General features: G+C 43.5%; 1 long non-coding RNA gene and 1 pseudogene across 1 annotated transcript; one reads left to right on the top strand and one right to left on the bottom strand.

The window, feature by feature from the left end:
• Positions 1-609: 609 nt before the first annotated feature.
• LOC103660695 lies at positions 610-7,354 on the bottom strand. The gene is made up of 4 exons (XR_567860.1): positions 7,225-7,354; positions 6,526-6,644; positions 3,859-4,042; positions 610-1,042 (listed from the first exon to the last, which is right to left on the bottom strand). It is a non-coding gene; the product is annotated as an uncharacterized LOC103660695 (long non-coding RNA).
• Positions 5,474-6,527, top strand: LOC103660694 (annotated as a pseudogene).
• Positions 7,355-12,863: the final 5,509 nt, after the last annotated feature.

Genomic DNA, 12,863 nt, shown 5'->3' with positions numbered 1-12,863 from the left:
TCCTGTGCCCTTGCTGCAGACACTGCTGGGTTTCAAGGTTCCCTTTTGGAAGCCCCTAGCGGGGTTCCTAGGATTCCCCCCACTTCCACTCCCTCCATAGCTGCTCCAGGAAGGCCCCCATCCCGGCGCCCACTCTCCTGGACCCCGGTGATCCCTGGCTCCTGCGGGCAGGAGGCTCCTCCTGCTTTTGCCCGCTGCCCTTGTCAGTGCCGTTGGCCTTCACCGCTGCCACTGCCCTCTCCCAAAGATCACAGGGCCCTCTTTCCCCCTTCCTCAGAAAGGAAAGAAATCACTGTCCCCACGGCTCATCCTCAACCCTCTCAGTCACAGCAGCTACTTCTCAGCTGCTTAGCCCAGGAGCTGAGGCGAGAAGGACTCCGAGGCACAGACCTGCAGGCTGATGCTGAGATGCACCCACAGCAGCTGGGAGGAAAGCACGGAAACCTCACAGCATCCCTCACTGTGCCCGTTCCGTGGGGAACTTGCCTTTTTTTTTTTTTTTTTAAGATTTTATTTACTTATTTGAGAGAAAGAGAGAGCAAGAGAGCATGTGCCGGGGGAAGCAGCAGGCTCCTACTGAGCAGGGAGCCCCACGTGGGGCTCGATCCCAGGACCCTGAGATCATGACCTGTGCGGGAGGCAGACGCTTCACCCACTGAGCCACCCAGGCACCCAGGAACTTGCCTTTTGATTCTAAATTGTGCCCCACTTTCCAGCCCCTGAAGACACATACAAATGCCCTGGTGCTAACCTCGACCTCACATGTTCAGCTCAGGCCCAGTGGCTTTACATGTGTCTTCACATCCACTTCTTGCGTGATTATCGTGACTCGCGTGAGGTCAGGCACCCCCGTGTGAGAGAGGAGGCACTGGGCTCAGCAAGTGACGGCCTTGGCGACGGGCCCCTGCTCCCACGAGGCTGCCGCTGTAGGAGGTGCCTGGGCTTTCCAGACGGACCCGGCTGCCAATCCAGACTTTGCCACTTACTCGCCACTGGGCATGGGGTAAGTTATTTAATTTTCCGAGTCTCGTAGTCTCCTTAGCTGTGAAATCAAGATAAAAGTACTTAGCTAATTGGTTTTGATGAAGATTAGCAGAGAAGACTAGATGGCTCCGCAAATTTTCATTTTCACCCCTCAGTTCAGAGCTCTTCTGGTCACACTCTGCAGGGTCTCTTCGCAGAAACATCCCCGCCCCTTCCAGCCGGGGAGTCACACTCTCACTGCTGATGAGCTGTGCTAATGGCAGAGCAGTTCACTGCTGGGAGACGCCCGCGCAGCTTGCGCTCCTACGGGGGCCCCTCAGCTCTAGCAGGAGCATAGGCTGCCGCGGCTCGCTCCCCGCGGAGGTCACCTGCAAGCCGGGGCCAGCTGCGCCGCCCGCTAGGGAGCCGATGCCAAGCTGTGGCGTGTCAAGAGCCGAGGCGAGGCTGACTTTGAAGGTGGCGGGCACAGGCCTGTCATCCTCCAGACAGCAGTTGAAGACAAGAGGGGATCTAGTAGGTTCTCTGTGTCGCTCAGGTCCCGGAATACCGTTCACCCGGCCATGACGTGACTGTGTGTTTGCATAGATCACTTCCCCGGGGGAGTTCAGAAAGACCATCCACTCAGTGCGTGGGGGTCCTGGGAGGTGTGTGAGGAGGCCCTCCCGTGGTGCTGACTGTGGGATGGGCAGGGGGTGGGAGGGCCTGGCAAGGGGACCCATCCCCCAAGGTTTGCCCCCTCTCCCTTCCTGGGTGGTGAGGGGGCGGGGAGGCTGCTGGCTGGGCCTACAATGACCCAGGTCTGGCTTCACCTGGCCTGTGGAACAGCATGCGGGATGGAAGGCAACCACTGATGCGGCCTTCTAGGGGCTTCTGGCTCGGAGCCTAGCTAGCAGTCTGGGCCTAAGCCGTGAATCGATGAGAATGGGTGAGGGGTTAAAAAGCAAGCAGGTGGGGAATGTCAGAGAACCCCCATGTGATAGCACAATGGGTAGAGGGAAGAGGAGCTGGGAGACATGGAGCCAGAATTCAGGAATGCGCAGTAACTGTCTAAGGGATGTCTGCGGCCACTGGCAAGACGGAGCCACCACCAGTTGAGGAACAAAAAGAAAGAGCGTTATTTATTTTTATGTTCCTGTTTGGTGCCTGATACATGGGGGCTACTCGCCAAATTCTGTTGAGTGAATGGATGTCTAGTGAGCCACAGAATCAACTTGAGTTTCTCCTGAGACCTGGTGGGACTCTTTGTCCCTCCTAGCCTCTGCAGGCATAAAGAAAGACATTCAAGAGATTATTTTATTCTTTTCTTTATGCACTGGGGGTTGTCGTTAATCTCCCCAGGAAAAAGCAGAATCTAAAATCCCTAGTCCTCACGAAGAATTAGTTCTACTTCTTTAAAGAGGGCCAGAATTTTCCTCAGATACGCTCAAAGCAGTGAAGAGACGATTTAGGAAAAATAGACTACTTCCTATTTGTTGGCCAGGAGGGCTGTAAAGTATGTGTAGGACTGTGGACTCAACCCCTGGAATGTTGCCATGCCGTGACTGCTAGAGTAGAAAAACCACCGGCTCGTGTTGTTGGGGCGGTGCAAGGTCACACAATGACACAGGGGGGGTGTTTTCTCTACAAGTTCCCAGTTTCCTCATAGGATCTGCTTTGGCTGAAAGGCGTGTGCAACATGAACTGTCAGAGTCCGGTGCATACAGGTTTGTAGAGAGAGTATTCCCGCAGCTTCTCCTCCCTGGACTATTGCAATTTATTTTTGTTCATTCATTCTTTATTTGTTCGAACCAAATTCAAAATTATAAAATAAAACCTTGCATTATAAAAAAAACATCTTGAGTTATTTTATTAGACCTGATTCACCTCCAGCCTGACGAATCTTTTCTGATCTTAATTATGCAATAAATAAGTCAACATTTATTGGGTGTCTACTCCATGCCAGGTACTCTGTGGATCGCCTTTAACTTCATAACAAGCCCGAAGGTAAGTATTATTCACATCTTCATTTTATAGGCTATGAAACTAAGGCTCATCAATGGCTCTCCCAAAATGACACGCTAGGGGTAGAGATTGACACGAGTATATTTCACTCCCAGCCCATGCCTTGTCCCGAGTATAATACCCTGCACTAGCCATTTTGATGAGGATGCCTTGGAGGTCCTCACTCAAGCCACTAATGGAGATACCGAGCCTGGGGCCAGGGCCTGGGACTGAGCATAAGCCCTGCTACTCGGAAGCTTCCTCTGGGTCATGTTCTTGGCCTAGTGGCAGTCTGAACCTCCCTGGTGCTTTGCTCTTCCTACACATTTCTCCATGGTGAGCAGAAAGGTGTCATGGCACTTCATGTAGGGTCTTGACCTAACAGAGGTACCTCTACCCCTACCCTCCTTATCTATTGGTTCAACCTAACTCCTTTGTTAAAGAAGGACATTGGATTTGTCCACCATGACTTGTTACTTAAAGAAACCATGCTGAAACCTATCATCAGGTTTCCTCTTCCAAGTTTATACCCCCTGTGTCCCTTTCTCTTCCTTGTTTTGTTTTACTAAGGATTCGAGGTGTCTTACAGGGAAAACCTACAACATAATGTAAAGCACAAATAAGCACTATGAAACAGGGCCAAGGAGTTTTAAATCAGAATAGGAGGACTGACCTGGGGCAGAAAATAAAATCCAATTATGCAGACTGTAAAGGTTTTCATAGTTGATACGGTTGAGCCCAAAGCTATTTGAGACATGACAAAATTCTTATCACAATGGGGGAAAAAGCTCATGCTGGGTACTCAGGAGGAAAAAAGCCTTGTTTAGTATTTAGTTTCATAAGAAAATATTCACATCCTGTTTTGTTAAGAGTCCTAAAAGCAAATATGCTCACCTTCAACTCTTTCCAGAATCTTGCTCGGAATTCATCTCATCCATACCTGTCCGAGGCTTGCATAATCCACTTTCTTTCTCTGCATAAAAAGTGGAATTAATCCATCTGGTTTCTAGTACTTTCAACAACTTTTACAAGTCTCCGAGGAGGCTTCAGGTGCTACTTAAAATCACAGGGGAAAGTTCTAGAAGAAAAAAAGACACGGACTCTTCTTACTGAAAAGGATTATATATGCATGGGCTACGCATCCGTCCTACAAATCTGAGCACCTACTATATGTGGAATTCAATGATAAGCCTAGACTTTGAATCAGTCTTTAAAAATATTAAGGGAAATTATGTTACCATGATATTTTATAGAGACAATTATTTATTGCTTAAATTGAAACCATTGCAAGCTCTACTTCTCTTTCAATTGTGAAATGTAACACCTACAAAGCCGGACATAAAGTGTACTTGCATGACCGAGTTATAATTATAGGGCAAATATCCGTGTAACTACCACTCTAGTTAAGAAAAAAAAAAATCTCGTCAACGCTCTAGAAGCTCTCCTCCTGCCCATTCTCTGTCACAAACGTCTCCACCCAAAAAGTTAACTACTACATTAAATTATTTAATAATCATTTCTTTACTTTTATCATTTTATGACCAATGTGTGTAACCTGAACACCATTATTTAGTTTTGCCTACTTTGACTCTATGAAGGCGTCATACTGCGTGTCATCTTCCATGCCATTGATCATCCACGTATCTTGGTTTACATGTGCGCATACCTTGCTAGAGAATACGGCTGGGAGCGGAGCCGTGGGGTCTTAGGTTTATGTGCATCTTCAAATTTACTGAATTGTATCCAGTTGTTGTTCAAAGTGGTGGTGCCAGTTTATACTCCCTGTCCTCTGGCCACTGTCTGGTGGCATAAGATATTTTAATGTTGCCAATCAGGAGGCTATGCCGTGTTATCTCCTTAAGTTGCATTTCCCTAATGACTCATATGTTGAAGGGTAAGCATGTATTGTGCATTTGGGTCTTCTCTTTTGCAAAGTACCTATTGAGGATTTTTATCTAGTCTTCTCCTGGGTTGTTGTTTATCTAGTCGTATTGATTTGTAGGCGTTTGCCATATATTCTGCATTCTAGTGTGTTATTGGTTTTATGTGATAAGAATATCTTTTTCCTCTCTGTGGCTCACCTTTTTATTCTCTTTACAGTGTGTTGTTGCTGTTGTTTTGTGGGTTTTTTGTCTGGTTTCGCTGTTGTTGTTGTTTTTTAAGTTCTCCATTTAATGTAGTCCCATTTATCAAACTTTTCTTTTTTTGTTACTTTTATCACCTCTTGAAAGAGTCATCCTATATTCTTTAGAATCTTGCCTTCCCCACGGAATTGACTTTGTGTATGGTATAAGACAGGAATGCAACTCCATTGTTATCCATATACAATATCTTATTGTTGTCTCAGCACCGTTTATTGTAAAGACTGACCTTGCTCCATGAACCCACAGTATCTGTTCTGCAGTGTCAATGCTTCTCTGCCCACATATTAATAGATTTATTTCAGAGCTCTTTACTCTGTTTCACTGATCTATTTAACTGTCCCTGCACTAAATCACATTTTCTTAAATATTGTAGCTTTAAAGTGAGCCTTGATTTCTGGCAGACCAAATTCTCTATACTATTCTTGACAATTTGGGGCTCTTAGCAATTTCCATACAAATCTTAGAATCCTCTTCTTGAATCCTGCAAAAATCTGGTTAGGCCTTTGGAATTACAAAAATATCTAGAAAAATTTGTGGAAAAATTTACTATGTAACAATACTAAGTCTTTGCGTGTATGATTTTTCAATTTATTTAGGTTTGTTTTCCTTTCTTCAGTAACATTCAGTTTTTCCTCTGTAAGTTTTTGAACATAATTTACTTGGGTTTTTTTTCAAGGTACTTCATATTTCTGAGGGAGGAAAACCAGAAAATTCTGCTCTATGGTGTCCTTTGCCCCTGGGACTGGCACAGGTGACCCAGGCCACCCACCAGCTTCACTTACATGAGATTTTAATTTAGAAGTGAACAACTTGAGCTTTTTTTCCTGCTCGTTCCCTTCTCCCCCCGGTGCCACTCGGGCTGCACTGCACTTGCTCAGAGCTCCTGGCTCCCACTAAGATAGTGCCACATCTCTTTCTCATCTCCAAGATCTGGGAGATGGTGGATGGGCTGTGCCTCGAGGTGGAGGGGAAGATGGTCAGTAGGACAGAGGGTAACACCGATGACTCGTTCACTGGTGGACGTGCCTCCGCTGAAGGCCAGGAGAGCAAAGGTACCGAGAGCACAGTCATCACTGGTGTTGATACTGTCACGAACCATCACTTGTGGGAAACAAGCGTCACAAAAGAAGTCTACAAGAAGTGCGTCGAAGATTACGTGAAATCAAACAAAGGCAAACTTGAAGAACAGAGGCCAGAAAGAGTAAAACCTTCTATGACAGGGACTGCAGAACACATCAGCAGACCCTTGCTAATTTCAAAACCACCAGTTCTTTGTTGGTGAAAACACGAATCCAGATGGCATGGTTGCTCTGCTGGACTATCGTAGGATGGTGTGACCCCAGAGATGATTTTCTTTAAGGGTGGTTTAGAAATGGAAAAATGTTAACAAATTTGGCTATGACTTTGGTTGTATCACCTGTCGTCATAACTGGCTGCTGTTCTTCATCCACACAGCACCAGGACTTAGACAAATGGGACCGATGTCCTCTTGAGCTCTTCACTTGTTTTGACCTTGATTTATTTGAAGCGGAGACACTGTTTTTAAGAAAAAAAAAATACAAACATTTCAGGTAGGTTGTCTAAAAATAAAATGCACTTAAACTCATTTGAGAGAATGCCTCTTAGTTTAACATATATTTAAATCCATCCTGGGTAGTGTCCTGGTGAAGCTAGAGCCTAGCTGGAGATGACTGCTAGGAAGCAGAAGACTGCCTGCAGATATGTTCTACGGTGAAAATTTCTGGATCTGAAGTATAAAACGCAAGAACCACAAGTCTTCATTCTGAGTTCAACTAAATGGAAAGACCATGCTCGTAGCTGGGCCAACATTTGAGGTGGATTCCTTACACATGTCATCACCTAGAAACAGAAGTAGTTAACTCTGGAGGAGATTACCAAACGAATAAAGAGACACTAATACGGTGGGGGGGGGGGGGAAAGGAAGTGAACAACTTGAGGCAAGGGGCCCCATGTGGGAAATGAGGGGCTGGAGGAAGGGCTGTGGCAGAGGGCGGCACATGGTCGAGTTTCAGAGCAGAACTGGCATCAGTGGGGCAGTGGTGGTTGAATTCCTTTCTCTCTCAGGGTGGTCTGCTGCTTGTTCTTGGAAACTTACCGTCAGCATGAGTCACCCCAGTCTCTGGAGTCACTTCTGTTGTTGGTAACTAACACCCTGATCCTACGGTAAATGGAATATTTTTTAAGATGTCATTTTCTAGGGGCGCCTGGGTGGCCCAGTCGGTTAAGCATCTGCCTTCAGCTCAGGTCTTGATTCCAGGGTCCTGGGATAGAGCTCTGCATTGGGCTCCCTGCTCTGCGGGGAGCCCGCTTCTCCCTCTGCTTCTGCTTGCTGCTCCCTCTGCTTGTGCTCTCCTTCTGTCAAATAAATAAATAAAATCTTTTAAAAAAATGTCATTTTCTAAAGTTTTCTTGCTAACATGTAGAAATGTAGCTCACTCTTCTATATTAATTTTTTTTAATTTGACAACCTTTCTAAATTTTTTTTATCATTGTCAATAGATTTCATTGAGATTTTCAATAAATAGATACATTATCTTCAAATAACAGCAATTTTATTTCTTTCCAATCTTTATACTCTCTCCTCCCTTCTCCTCCTCCTCCTCCTCCTCTTCTTCCTTTTTCACCCTCCCCCTCTCTTCTCTTTTTTCTTTAACTATTATATAGAATTTGCACCTGGAATCATCAAGGCTTGAGTTTTTGTGTGGGAAATTTTTGCTACGTGATTCAATTTGTTAAATTATTTTCACTCCACCCAAATGTTTTACTTCTTGTCAGTTTTGATAAATTGCCTTTCTCTAGAAATTTGTCTTATATCATATAAAATTTACTGTCCTAAAATTATTCATAGTATTTTCTCATTATATTTTAATATCTGTGGTAATATATCTATTACTATTATTTGTTATTCGTACCTTCTCTGTTTTTTAAACTGAGATATAATTAACATACAACATTATATTAATTTAGGTATACAACATAATGATTCGATATTTGTGTATACTGTGAAATGATCACCACAATTAGTCTAGTTGACACCCACAATCCACATAGTCACAAATTTTTTTCTTGTGATGAGAACTTGTGGTGAGATCTACTTTCTTAGCAACTTTTAAATATACAATACACTCTGGAAAACAGTGTGGAGGTCCCTTAAAAAATTAAAAATTGAGCTACCCTATGATCCAGCCATTGCACTACTGGGTATCTACCCCAAAGAGACAGACGTAGTGAAGAGAAGGGCCGTATGCACCCCAATGTTCATAGCAGCAATGTCCACAATAGCTAAATCGTGGAAGGAGCCGAGATGCCCTTCAACAGATGACTGGATTAAGAAGTTGTGGTCCATATATACGATGGAATATTACTCAGCTATCAGAAAGAACGAGTTCTCAACATTTGCTGCAACATGGACGGCACTGGAGGAGATAATGCTTAGTGAAATAAGTCAAGCAGAGAAAGACAATTATCATACGGTTTCTCTCATCTATGGAACATAAGAACTAGGAAGATCGGTAGGGGAAGAAAGGGATAAAGAAAGGGGGGGTAATCAGAAGGGGGAATGAAGCACGGGAGACTATGGACTCTGAGAAACAAACTGAGGGCTTCAGAGGGGAGGGGGGTGGGGGACTGGGATAGGCTGGTGATGGGTAGTAAGGAGGGCACGTATTGCATGGTGCACTGGGTGTTATACGCAACTAATGAATCATCGAACTTTACATCAAAAACAAGGGATGTACTGTATGGTGACTAACATAATATAATAAAAAAAATTATTATAATAAAAAAAGATCAGTATTAGCCTAAAAAAAATAAATAAATAAAATATACACAATACAGTATTATTAACTACAGTCACCATGTTGTCATTACAGCCCCACGATTTATCTTACAGCTGGAAGTTTGTACTTTTTGACCCCCTTTAGTCATTTTGCCTACCCCCCAGCCACCAATCTATTCTTTGTATCTATGAGTTTGGGATTTTGTTTGTTTTTGGATTTCACATATAAGTGAAGAACATATGTTATTTGTCTTTCTCTGTCTGACTCACTTCACTCGGCCTAACACCCTTACAGTCCATCCATGTTTTTACGAATGGCAAGATTTCCTTCTTTTGTACCTTCTCTCTTTTTTACTTTATGAATCTCTTTAGGAATTTGTCAGTTCTATTAGTTTTACGAAGAATCTTTCTGTTATATGTGTGCTTTCTATTTTACTAGAATTTTTACTGTCTCCTTTTAAAATTTCTTTGGTTTTATTTTGCTGTCTGAAAGCTCAGATCTTTAATTTTTCAGCTTCCCTTCTTTTCTGAAATACACAGGAAAAGGATAAATTTTCCTTTGAGTCTTTTTTTAGCTGCATCTCAAGTTTGATATGTTGTATTCTGTTAATTTTCAGTGTAAAATATTTTCTAATTTCTGTTATGATTTCTTCTTTGACTCACGACTTTTATGAAATATCTACAATTAGAAGGAAAGTTGGCCTACATAATCCTTTGCCCATATTATGTGCCATTTTTAAAGCCTTCTGATCTCTAACAAGTATTAGTTCTCTCTCTCTTAATTAAAATATCCCTGTCTCACCAATAGTCCCAGGGTGTTGAAAAGCAAATTGTTGGTTCTCCAAGATATTTGGTTATTTAGATACAAAAATTTCATTTCCTTTCATAGGACTACAAACCTTAGCCATGTATTCATTATAACTACAAAACATCATTATATCATCTACCGTCTGGAACCCACGCTCAGTGTGTGTCCACACTAGTAACATGTGAACAGCTTAATTCAATAGAATTTTTCTTTTCATTCATGGGGGGGTGTCTCCTTTCTGCCAATCAAGGGCATTGGTATCAAAACATTTATTTTAGGGGAACCTTATTTGTTTACTTCCTTTGTTGAACGTATTTGTTAAAGAAAATTGATTTTGCTCACAAGTCTTAAATGCACTCACTAAGTTTACTAGTAATTAACTCACTATTTTACATAGACTGAGTGGTTTCTTCCATTAGCAAGAAAACATCAGATTCCAGTGAAGATTTTTCTCTCTGCATCCTGCTTGTAATAAAGAGCGCCTCCAGCAATTTCAGTTCAAAGACAATATGAAGATTCTCTCTTCCCCAAGAAGGAGATACAGAATTGAACAAGACAGGGAAGGCTCCTGATCTTATAGAGCCGACATCCTCAAGTGAGCGCCGGCAAACTGCAGGCTGCAGGCCACGTCTACTCTCTGTGCCCTTGTTGGCTGTCTGGACATCCATGCACAGCGTGACCTTGGAAGCCACATATGAAAATGGCATCTCTCTGCCTGGGCCCTTGATTGACAGACAGGAGACATCCCCCATGAATAAAAAGAAAAATTCTATTGAATTAAGCTGTACATATTTTAGGAGTGTAGACACTGAGCGTGGGTTCCAGATGGTAGATGATATAATGATACACTGAGTAGGACAAATGCAGGGGCGGGGGGCAGCAGCAAGCAACAGGTTTTGGGGAAGAAAAATGAACAGGTGTGAGACACTGGAACTGGTAGACAACAGATGGACCTGGCTGGAGCTCAGGTGAGAGTTCCTGGCTGGGGAGGCTAGATCTGGGGTTGTCATTATTATAAAGGTCATCGAAGCTGTTGGTGAATGGGAAGGCCCACAAAGCAGGTGGATGTTTCTCTTCCCTCTAGATACAGAGCGGATGGGCAGAGTCCTATTGTGGTGTCCTGGTCTTTAATTCTGAGAATGTTATGTATTTTGAAAAATGCTTTTTGCTGCCCTATGAACGCTACTAGAAGGTACCTATCTCCGATGGAAATGTGGGGTGACTCTTCCCTTTCATTACCAGCCTCTGAGCACGCAGGTGACTCACATCACAGCTAGTGAGTACTAATGAGAACAGCTGCCTTCAAACACTAGGAGATGCAGAAACCAGCAATTAGCTTCACGGCCTGGCGGAGAGAGGAAGTCAAGCCGGGAGTCAGACAAACTTCTGAAGATATTCTTCCCAGTGGGGCCGGGGGAGTGGGGGATTTCTGCTGTTAGGCTGTTGGGATGAGTGACACTGTTAGGGAAACACATTTTTATGATTGATATAAGGTTAACCTGCAAATGAATTTATACTATACTGTTAGTACTGAAGTATTTTAAAATAAATTACCCTATAGAAGACATGCTGGATTTTTTCAAAGTATAACATTTCACAAAGTCAAACTCAAAGTTTACACTGCTGACCTTTGATGATTCTGCATACAGCTGGCAATACAAACATGTACCTCCCTGTTCCCACACCACTTAAAAATTAAAATGTTCCAAAAAGGGGAGAATGAGACAACCCAACAAAACATTCCATCGGCACACATATTGGTCATTTTAGACGTGATTTTAGAATGAAAGGCCTTGGAACTATAGATCCTGGCATAGAAATCCACCAATTCCATCAACAAGGTTATTGTGGGAAGGATTAAAATAATTCCCAAAAGACTCTGCTACCCTCTGTACTGTTTTTATCAACTTTGGGAGGGAGAAGGAGGAGTAACTTTTATTAATATGTTTTGTCAACAGTATAAAGGGGTAACTTGTCAGCATGTGAGCCTAGCATCCTTTGATTCAAGAAATAATGGATTAAGGTTTGCCAGCACTCTCATGGACAGAGTAGTTCCAAAAGTATGTCCTGTTAACCACTTACTAAGGGAATGACCTTGTTATCAGGATGATACGTTGTATTAACAGTCAGATAGTGTAATGTTGGGGTCCCCTGCAGTATTTAAAAAAGAAGCTCTCTGAGTGGGCTCTATCTCTGGACCTCACAGTGCAACTCCAATAGAATTCAAGTCTTCAGAAAGAAAACAGAAGCCAAACAGATCCCTGGGAATGGGGATGGTGATCTTATTCGAGGATATTAGAATGAGGGGCATGTTGCTGGCTTGAAACTGCTTGGATGCTTCCTTATTCCTCAGACCACAGTAAAAGAGTCCTTTCCTGACAACCTAGCCAAGATTCACAAAGATAGGGTAACTAACCTGGTTTTTAGAAAGAGAGATGTGCCTCTCAATTTTTTTTTAAGATTTACTTTTTATTATTTGGGGGTGGGGTGGGTGGTAGGGGCAGAGGAAGAGGGAGGGAGAGAATCTCAAGCATACTCCCCACTGAGCATGGAGTCTGGTGCAGGGCTCGATCTCATGACCCTGAGATCATGACCTGAGCCAAAATCGAGAGTTGGATGCCCAACAGACTGAGCCACCCAGGGGCCCTTGTGCCTCTCAACTTAGGTTTCATGTTTGCCTTCCTTGGGCTACCTTGAGACCAATCCTTTTCTCTCCACTTTAGAGGCCACGTGCCCATCTCGTGATCCCACCACATCATCCTGTTTGGTTCCTGAACCTCACCAGCCAGCAATTGGAAGCAAACTTTTTAAAAAAGATTCTATGTATTTATTTTTAAAGAGAGAGAGAGTGCGGGAGCAGGGAGATGGGCTGAAGGGGAAGGAGAGAGAGAGAATCTCAAGCAGGCTCTTTGCTCAGCATGGAGCCCCCTGCAGGGCTTGATCCCATGAGTCCGAGATCATGACCTGGGCTGAAATCAAGAGCCGGATGCTTAACTGACTGAACCGCCCAGGAGCCCATGAAGCAAACATGGGAGGGAATATGGGGCAATTCTTACATGTTTGAATAATGCATGGTGGGAAACGGTGAGAGGTTGGCTTGTTGTACTTTTTCACCCTGACTATACCTACTACACAAGGTACATGAAAA

Source organism: Ursus maritimus, unplaced genomic scaffold (genome assembly GCF_017311325.1).
Source record: "Ursus maritimus isolate PB19 unplaced genomic scaffold, ASM1731132v1 scaffold_16, whole genome shotgun sequence".
Taxonomy (NCBI): Eukaryota; Metazoa; Chordata; class Mammalia; order Carnivora; family Ursidae; genus Ursus; species Ursus maritimus.
The sequence above is the reverse complement of the archived record's forward strand: the minus strand, read 5'-3'. Positions and strand labels throughout refer to the sequence as shown.